This window comes from Telmatherina bonti (assembly GCF_933228915.1).
Source record: "Telmatherina bonti genome assembly, chromosome: 14".
Lineage (NCBI taxonomy): Eukaryota > Metazoa > Chordata > Actinopteri > Atheriniformes > Telmatherinidae > Telmatherina > Telmatherina bonti.
Window position 1 is genome coordinate 23,692,260 of NC_136612.1, and position 10,427 is coordinate 23,702,686.

Here is a 10,427-nt window from a genome sequence, read left to right on the forward strand (position 1 = left end):
AAAAACCTGTCTGGTCTGTGTATTTACACTGTTATTTATGTATTATATCATATTATATATCATTGTATTCAAAAGGAAACTGGGAATTTGTGTTATGTGTATACTGTGTGTGTGTGTGTGTCGTTTTATTTCTAACATTGTGTTGGCTTGTGGTGTACTTTATTTTTAAGCAGTAGATGAGGTCAGGGAGATGCTGGAATTGAACCTTACACTGTGTGTGTAATGATTATCTGCTTCACCAGGTGAACTAAACACATACATGAGCATTCAGCTCCAACAAAACCAATTATGTTCCTCATCTTTCTGTCTGGTATTTCTGGTCCTGAATTGCAACATTTCTATGATGGGTTAGTAAAAGTGCTGCTCTGGTATGTTGCCACCTCTATCTGTGAACACTGACAGAAGCAGCCGTTAGACTTTCCACCTCCAAACTGAGCTTGGGTGGCCGAGTGGAGGAGAAGCTGCAGCTAGCTTTGGGGTAAACTCCCTTCACTTTACCCTGCAGTAGTGAAGCAGACACAGGACTCTGCTGCTGAGACTGGAAACAGCTGTGTGGTCTTTAATGCTAAAGCTTGTAGCTTCACAACTAAACAGGCAGTTTCTCACAGCTAACTTTTAACCCACCGTCCTCCTGTTGCAGACTGCTGGGGAGAGAGAAGCTTGCGTCTTTTCTGGTGGATTTGATTTGAGGGGGCAAGATGTCTGTTTGAAGAGGCATTGCCCCCTCTTGCCTCGCGGTCTACCTGTTATGTGAAACTTCTGTGATTTCTGCAGGAAATGCTCTTTATCCCTTTCATGTGTATAATCAATTACTTTTAGCAATAACACAATAAAATGTTGGACTTTGGGGAGTTTTTTGTGAATAATGAGCAGACAGACAGTGGAATTTTGTTCAATCTGAGGCTGAACTAAAATGATAATTATTCAAAACCTATGTGTTTTAAAATCAGTTTTACTGGTCACATTAGATGAATTTGGGCAAACAAGGGCTCTGTCACAGTATGTGTATTTTGCTATCTTCATGCCTATGAAAGCTTCGCATAGACTCAGGAATAATCTTTTGACAGTAGACTGCAACAACTATGTGTTATAATCATGAGTCATGCAGAAGAGCTGTGATTTGCTGACTCTTTCTTTTAGAATGTAATGAGCGGAAAAACTAGAAGTGTTTCTGCTGACTCTGCTGCGTGCTGATCCTTGAGTGACAGGGTTGTCCTACTGGTTGATGTGCAGTTGCAGCATTTAAACATGACTGATGTTGCATTTCACATACTGGTTGGTCGAAACATTCAAGCCTGTGGCAATGAGCTGGTTACTGCTTGTTAGATCAAAAGTGATTCCATAACCATGCAAACGCTGCTCTACTATTTGCCACCTAACAGCAAGTTGCTGCAATGCTATCCTTCCCAGAAACATGATTGCAGAGAAGGCTAAGTTGGAGAACTGATTGACTGACACTGGCAGAGAGGAGCAGTTGTTAAGGAGCAAAAGACACTTTGCATAACTGACAACTGGACTAAATCAGAAGGGCAGGCAATGCAATGACAGTTCATGACTGAAGGTAACTGTTTCAACTTTGCTAGAGGAAGTGAAAATCCAAAAATGGATTTGGCACACAGGCGTGTGCCAAATCCTTTAACATGTGGGAAATTACACTCAGTAAGAGTGGGAATAATCTAATCAATACAAATGACTTGTATTTTGCCAGGAGCCAGTCAATTTCTTCTGCCCTGTTGCCACGCAACAATACGATCTTGAATTTTTATTTATTTATTGTATAAATATTTTAAGCTAAAAACATTTAGCAGCTAGAAGCTCAAACCAGCAGAGGCCTGAGATGGCAGTCAAAATCTTAATAAGATTTCAGCAGTTTATAGAGATTCTGTGTAAATGTCATCCAGACTTATGTTTTCATTTGTCTGGATTTTCTATTTGTGGGCACAGCTGATTAGGATGAAAGGTAACTCCTGGAAATAGTATGCAAAGTATTAAGAGGGTGCTTGTGAGAGAGAGAAATAGAGAACAGAAGAGGATAGAAGGACGCTGAGATGACAGCATGAAAAGAAGAACTGGGACGAAAGCAGAAGTGGTTTCAGCATCCTGTCAAGTTTCAGATTCTAAATGATGGGAAGAAAATGTAGGTGTGTATCTGAGATTTTCTGGGCAGTGGAGAAACCATTTAAAGTGAGGTTTTTCACTCATGTAAGCTGACCTTCACACTTGGCAAAGTGACTCAAAATAGCCAGAGAGACTGAGATTATAAAACTTATCTTTTCTCCATCATGATCCTCTAAGACTTGGTTTGGGAGTTTACCAATGGTAAGGACAGAAAGGTGGTCTGGTTGGCACAAAACATCCATTAAATCTGACCCCTCACCTCAGGTGCTTGTACGCTAACAAATGTTTTATGTACACTGAGCTTTACCTGAGTAAACCTTAGATGCCAAGCAAGTGAAAGTAAATGTGGCATGTGATGAATGTTGTCAACACTTTCTTAAGAATACGGGATTCATACAGCATCATTTAACTAACTGCCTACATGAGTGATAGTATAATACAAGAGTGTGTTTAGATTTTATGAAGAGTCAGAAATCTGCAAGATGTGAAGTCTGTGCAAAATTAAATGGCCAATAATGCTGAAGAAACACTGATAAAACCTGTGATTTGACTGGAAGCAGGAAGGTGGAAGTTTTTCTCATACTTATTATCATTATTATGATTATGATTATTATTATTATTATTATTATTATTATTGTTATTATTAGCCTTTATTTAACCAGGTTAGTCCCATTGCTATCAAAGTTGTATTTTCCAAGGGAGACGTGGTGGGCAACAGTATAAACACAGAAATTTTACAAAATTAAAACTTTTTCACATAAAAATATGTGCACACAGATAAAGTAGACTGCAAGGATTCAATACAGCTTTAAAGTCATTCGATGTGACAGGGGCTTTAAAAAGAAGTTAAGAATGTGATTCATTCCAAGTATCAGATAATGAAAAACCAAATGCTTTCTTGCCCAGTTCAGTTTGTACATTAAGGAGTAGCCTGCATTGTCAAGAAAGTAGAAATGTTTCTGATTAAAGCTATAAAATGCAGGATTGTTCTCCCCCTCAAAAATATTCCAGACTCCCCCCTGGTGTTCTGACACCTTGCTCTGATATTTCACCTGAGTAAAACTTTTCCCATGTGTTATCTGACAAGGATTATGTGGTAACTCAAAATATCCCCCTCTAAAAACACACCTCGACCATGCAGTCCGGACTTTTAAATCTTGGAGTTACTTATTCCAAGTGCAGAGAGGCCATCCAACACACCCGCAAACATGGCCACACCTGACCTGTAGTCTCTACATTGACTCCTGGTTCAGTTCAGACCAGTTCAAATTTGCAACATCCTTGGCCTCACATCTCTTTATCTATGTGACTTGGTGACCCCTCACCAGCCCAGGAGGAGCCCTCCGCTCCTCAGAACAACATCTGCTGGTGGTCCCCCAGTCAAGGTGCATTTCCAGTGTCAGGGCCAAAACTCTGAAATCTCCCCCTGGAGTTGTTCTTCATCATGGATCTTCTGGTCAGTCTTAATACCTTCTCATTCACATCAACCTTTGACACTTTAGACTGGTTAAATGAACTGGTGCGTGTCATTCTGTCGGTATAATATGAATTTATTTTTGTTTTATTTTTGCCCAGTACTGGTGGACTGTGGTTATTGTGAGGTGCTTAATAAAAAAAAAAAAAAAAAACTTGAATGTTTGGTTGGTTGAGTGTGGTTAATGAGACCAACGTGGCAGACAAGTCCAAAACCGTCATTTACGCTTTTCCCGCTGACGCAAAAGATTCAAGAAGGTCTAATGGACGCTTTTAAGAAAAGCTGGTCGAAGCGGCGAGGAAGTGGACACACGGACACTGTCTCGCGCACGTCCCCACCCCGCCTCCACAGACCAGATTCCCCGTGAAGAATAGTGTCAGAACGAACTTTGTTTTTGTTGTTGCTGCGCACTCGCGACAACCAGCTAAAATGTCCCTTTAAGAGGAGCATGAAACCGACTTAACTCAGCATCTTCACGGAAGCGCGCGCACTTTTTTTTTGCACTTTATACCTTTCTGAATTCCTCCGCGGAGCCATGGGGACAGTGAGTGAGCTGTGTATCTCCAGCTTTCAGGCGTTCCTGCGTCCAGATGTTCACACACCCCAGCAAGCTCCAGGTAAAAGTCACAACTGTTATCCTTGAATCGCATGGCGTGCTGACAGTGGTAACATGACTGTATCTGATGGATAAAATCATTCATTTGGATCTGTAACTTGTTGACTGACGACATGCCTCCGGCATGAACTCATGACCCCCCAGAGATGGAAACAAACAGTCGAACGGAAATAGAAGCAGCTTCTTGTGGTGCTAAATGGCAGATGCTTCACCAGATCCCATTTAGCACCATTTAAACCTCTGCCCCAAAAACACACATAGACACATACACAGACCAGGAGAGTGTGAACTGATGTCATTGCATTATAGAGCAAATTTAATCTCTGTGTGCCTGATATAGCAGACCAGACTGTGTGACATCTTTGAAACCTCAAGTGAAAACAGCTCATCATTCTGTCATTCTCAGCTCCTTGGTAAAGAGCTAAACCTGGACAAATGTCTTCTTAATGCTTTCCAGTTTAATTACAGATGGAGGAGCAGGATTGAGAGCGGCTGCCTCCAGGATAATGTGCTCAGCATCTGCTTCAGATGTAGTTGTAATAACAGTATGTATGAGTCTTGTTTTGGATCAGTTCTTTAGTGTTGTGTCTGTGTTAAATCTCACTGCAGGATGGTGCACATGTTTCCAGTGGGAGTGTTTAAACTCTGTGTTGGCGTGACAAGGGCTTTGTTAGGTTATGGTGAATCAGCTGACTGAATGTGTACCAAGGGGAAGTAGTGCTGTCTCAGTGATTTCAAAACTCCTGCATCAGCACTGGGGTTGTGCATGAAAAGAGGTGATTTCTTTTTCTTTTTCTTTTTTTTTTTTTTTTTTTTTGAGCTTTGGGTTTCCAAGCGAGGACAGGTCATCGGCATTGTTCTGCTGTCAGAAATATGATGATGTCTGAGTTTCATGGATTTTTGCGAACAAAACTGAGAGACTGTCAGGGCTTTTCAGTAACTCGCTGTTGATTTGAGGTGGTGTTGTCATTTGAACATTCAGCCGTTTCTCAAATATGTGGGCTGAGAACGAAGTTATATAATGCTGTGCACCAATACTGTGTCACATTGTAGCTTATATATGATTGCATCCATTAAAATTGAGTCTCTTATGGTGGGATGAGGTCGTCCTGTGGGCGCATCATACAAATGATTCATGTGTGACTCATCTAAAGGTTGTTCAGAATGCTCCGTTTCTATCAGCGACACTATTAGATCATTTAACCCTATAAAGCCAAACATATATTTGATACACAAAGTTTCTGAGACATTGTGCAACACTTCATGGTAAAAACTTTGCTCAAAATCATGTTGAACCCAGTTTGATAGTTGTCTTCTGTTTCCCTTAATGAATACCAGGAAGCAGAAGATTACACTATAATAATTTGGACATGTCACATGGTAATAAACGGTAAATATCCCCCCAAACTATGGTTAAGAGTTTTTGTTACATTTTGTTAAAGGGCCAAGTAAAGACTTCATATAAAAAAAATTAGACCTATATTTTTTAATTAGTTTTTCATGGGTTGTGCTTTAAAGGGTTAAAATGCGTTAACAAGACACAAAACTTGTACGCTGTTATTGCTATGACAGTTGCAAAACAAACATCACCACAAAACAACAAAAAATCACTTGATGATCTCATGCAGTGATGTCTTATTTTAAAAAAGGAAGTAAAAGCTGGTTCCTCATTTTTTTCTTTCACTTGCCCTTTTGTGAATAATAACTGTTAGTCCAACACAGCTCAACCTGCTCTGTTAATCTTCACACTGCAGAGACAGTGTGTGATATGGGGCATTGTCTTGCTTACAGCAGATAGAACAGGGATTCAGCTGAGTAATACCAGCAGAGTGAACCGGGTGCACCCAGGATTTGCTGGGACTCTTTTGAGCTGCAGGGACATTTGAAGACACTGATTTGTACTGATGCACTAAAAATGCTGTCAGCTGTAGGGACAGTTGGAGAATTTTTGCCTTATCAGCTGGTAGTACAGGACGGTGTGGCATGCAGGTCTTGTTGACGGTTGCCAGTTTTTATTAGGTACTTTTTTTCATCATGATGTTGTTTTTGGAGCTTCTTTGGACTCTCTTTTTTTACAAGTGATTATTTTTTATGATACTAAATTTACATTTCTGAGCTGTGAGTGGGTCAACCAACATGACTTTCTTACTTCATGTTGTTTTCCAAATCCAATAAATGTTAAATGTCGAAAATTAAGCCTACTTTTTACCCTTTTGTTATATTTCCAGTATAGTCATTGTGAAGCTTATTAGCTTATGTGTGCTGTACACTATTCCGTCCTATAAGGGCCACAGTCCTCAAGCTTTTCAGTGTGACTCTGCTCTAATATACGTGTCTCAAATGAACGAGTCATTGTGCAGAACTTCATGGGACTTGTGGGACTGAACTGAGTAGGCCTGCTATAAAGGTAGACAGATCTTTCACGCCAAACAACAGAAACATGTTTTTCTGTTTATGTTCAGTTTGATGTGTTTCAGATGCTGAATAAAACAGAGGAGTGTGTGGGAATCTAAACGTACAATATCCACTCAGTTTTAGCAGGGTAAAATCTTTCGGTTGGTATGACAATAATTTGATAAATTCGCTGAAATGAACAGATAAAGAGGCAAAAGTTTGAATTGTGCTTCAGTGTTGTTCTTATTGTTGGACTGTAAATATGTGTCAATTGTTATATGTTGCCAACAGACTCACAGGGTCTTTGTGGCAACACAGAATCCACCTGCAAAAGGCAAAGGGTTTTAGTCTTTAAGATAAACTTATAAATTGTTTAATTAAAGATAAATAATTGGTTAACTGGTATTTGTGGGTGTTAGTGTGATCATTAATATTCATAACAGTTGAAGCAACACTGTTATGCAGACCGACATCGCTGCTTTAGCAAGAGCTCTTTGTATTTCACACCCTCTTTCTAAATACCTTTTACGCAACTACTATTACATAAATACTTGTGAACAAACGATTACTTTGAAGTACACTTTTGTATTTTTGTGTCATGCAGGTTAGTTATGCTATAAGGTGTTTAGAGATTATATTTAGGTTAATTGCAATGTGATTTTCTGCCCACAAACTGTTTTCTTACTCATGCAAACACCAGTAACACTGCAGTTAGATATATCCCCTTATTTTAGGCCTGCCCTCCCTCTCACCCAGCAAATTATAGGATACACTGATCCTCAGGTTTCATTACCAGCAACTACACCTACAAGTAAAGAGCAATGGTTTCAAAATCAACTTGTGTACTGAGTCATGCATGTGGCAGCATAGTTTCAGACTGAGCTAATGCCAAGGAATGTCTGCCATGCATGCAAAAATCTTCATGGTAGCTGATCTATTTTGCATGTCTGGTGGTAACTTGTGTCTCAAAGAAGGTGAGGTTGTGGTGGTGAATTTAGTTTGTAACCTAGAGGCAGAGAGATACAAGAGGAAGAATACTTTGCTTATTATTTTATCACTTAAAAAATAGATTTTCTTTCTGAAATAATAAAACTGCCACACCATAAATTCCCTTTGTGAAATAATAAAGTGCGATTACAATAATTTATGTTAAAGATTCTTCTGCTGTTTGAAAATATGTTTCAGATAATGAATGAATGGCGCTCTTTTGGTATTTTTTGTTCAGTAATTTGTGTCAGAATAGCTGACATTTAACACGATTTTTCTCTTCCTGCAGGTTTACCTGCAGTTTCACCAAATGATCAGCAGGAGTCACTGTTGGCATCAGTTTTCATTGGATTGGTGGAGAATATCTTCTCTTGCTAAATATAGGTTTAGGAAGGAACTGTACATATTTCTTGGAAAAATAACATGTTAAATGATATAAGTAAAGATAGTAATATTACTGTCTAAACTATTGTACAAATAAAAACCTTTTGCAAAATAGTCCATAATTATTTATTCATTTAAGTACACACCTCTTTTATGTTGCAGATGGATTCAGTTTTATTACAATTATTTTAGTACGTACTGTAGGGGAGCATATATTTAAGTTACCTTTCCTGATCTGTAATACTTAAAGCTTTCAGATAAATTTAGTGGAACATAAACTGCAGCATTTGCCTGAATATCACAGCAGAATCACTGCAGACTAAAACATAATGTTGGAATTAATAATTAAATTACATAAAAATTTTATTCAAGTACAAAACGTGAGTAATTATACTTGGTCGCCGGCCACCACTTCAGAAAAATGGGCAAAATTCAAGGAATCCCTCTTAATGTGTTGGGTGTAGTTGAGGTATCCTTCAAATACAATGTAAACATGATGTACCATTTATGCTAACTTTTCTCCAACTTAACACTCATAATAAGTGCACACTGTGTTGAGGTTTTTTCTGTTTGAAAGCTGTGGCTTAGGCTGTCACTTATGAGATGGATGGACAACTTTTACTTTATTAGAATCAGGTGTTATTTAAAAACAAATTGTAATCCAACAAATGTTAGGTGTTCTTTTGTGAAAGTTAGGTACTTCAAGCTAATTCAAGCTTGTTGGGGATTCCCATTCTGCTGCAAGGTGCCAGACAAGACTTATTGTTTTCTACAACCAGCAACCAGTGTATCATTTGTTCCAGCAACTGCAGAAAAGTGTTCCTGTAAAATCTCAGCTTTACAGGTTTTATTGCTGCCAGCTACAAGGTGTTCCTTAAGTTTATTTAAAATTAAGTACACTTACAATGAAACGTGCAAGAACACTTACTAAACCTAAATCTAAAAAAAAAAAAAAGAGAAGAGTTATGTTTGAGGATTTCCTCCAAATCATCGAATAAGCTAACCAGCTGCATTCTTTTACCATATTTGAACAAAGCCCTCCTTACACTGACCTCAGAAAGCTCGCATAAACACTCTATTAATGTCACATTTATTAGGGGGTTGAATCTGTGTGAGGATCAGCAAGCTGCAGACAACAAGACACTTCACGTGTTAATATAAACTCCTGATCTTCTCATTCAAAGATCAAACAGATCTCAGGTTTAATCTGTCCTGGGTTCTTAAGTGCAGATATACAGCTCTGCTCAGGGAAATGGATGAATTAGTGACAATGAATTGAAACTTTGTGTGAACCAACTTCATTTCACACAGGCTGCATTGTCAGTTCCTGAGTTTGTGCCACACAATTGAGACATTCATGATTCACAGCTTGAAGATGCCATTGTTGAGAGAGGGGGTGAATCTTAGGAGTTTGTCTTAAATCATGGGTTGACACAATTAAATTCCTCTAGTAGCTCTATCCACCAGATAAATGGAGACTATAACAAAACAGAGAAGAGCCATTTTCTACCCCTACCTGGCCTCACGCTGGCTGCACGAGCTGCATTCCTTTTATCCTTCCTGTATTCATGAACAGGCGGAGACAGGCTCAACACTTTCCAATCAGAGTACAGGGCTGCCAGAGTTACACGGACAACAGACCAACTTCTTACTAAATAAGTTGGAACGCACTCAAAATTTTCCCTTAAGATTTACAAACATGACATGTAGCTCTAATAGAATAAAAGCATTCAATCTTTGGTGAGAGGTAGAAAAACATGTGCATACTGTGTGTTGATGGCTGTGATGAAGCGCTGTTGTTAGAAGTATAACGTGTCACCAGGCATATAACACATTACTACAAAAAAAGACAGTCACATAACCACGGTTGTGGATAATGGTGAGTTAAATATTTAAGTTGTGTAATAACTGATATAAGTTTTAGAACAAGAGCTAAATAATCCATTTTATTTAAAAAAAAAAAATAATGCAGTGGTCTCATTATTTCTTGTGAAGCTTTCAAATGGCATACACAGACCTGCCATGAAAAGCATAGGCTTATATTATAGATGCACCTTTCAGGGCACAAAAACAATAGTTTGAAAAGGTTTTGCATCAGGCTGTACAAAAATGTACAAAGGTGTACAAAAAAATGCTTTAAGTGTGCGTCATCTTTTCCCAAACACAGCTGTTGCTATGAGCTTTGAACGACGGTTTAAATTTTGTTTCTGAAGTAAATGTTTTCCTGCTCCCACGTCTGCTTTCGGCGGATGTGGTGATGAACACAAACAGCAACACGAAGACCGAGATCAGCAGCAGCAGTGAACTGCTCTGTTAGCCTGTCAATCAGTCGATCCCTGCCCTGCCCCCATACCATCCCGTCTCAGCGACGGCTCTGTGTGTTTGTGCGCCTGGGTTTGTGAAAGCCTGAAGCAACAGGGTGGCTACGCTTGTGCGTCGTCACTATGATCGTCA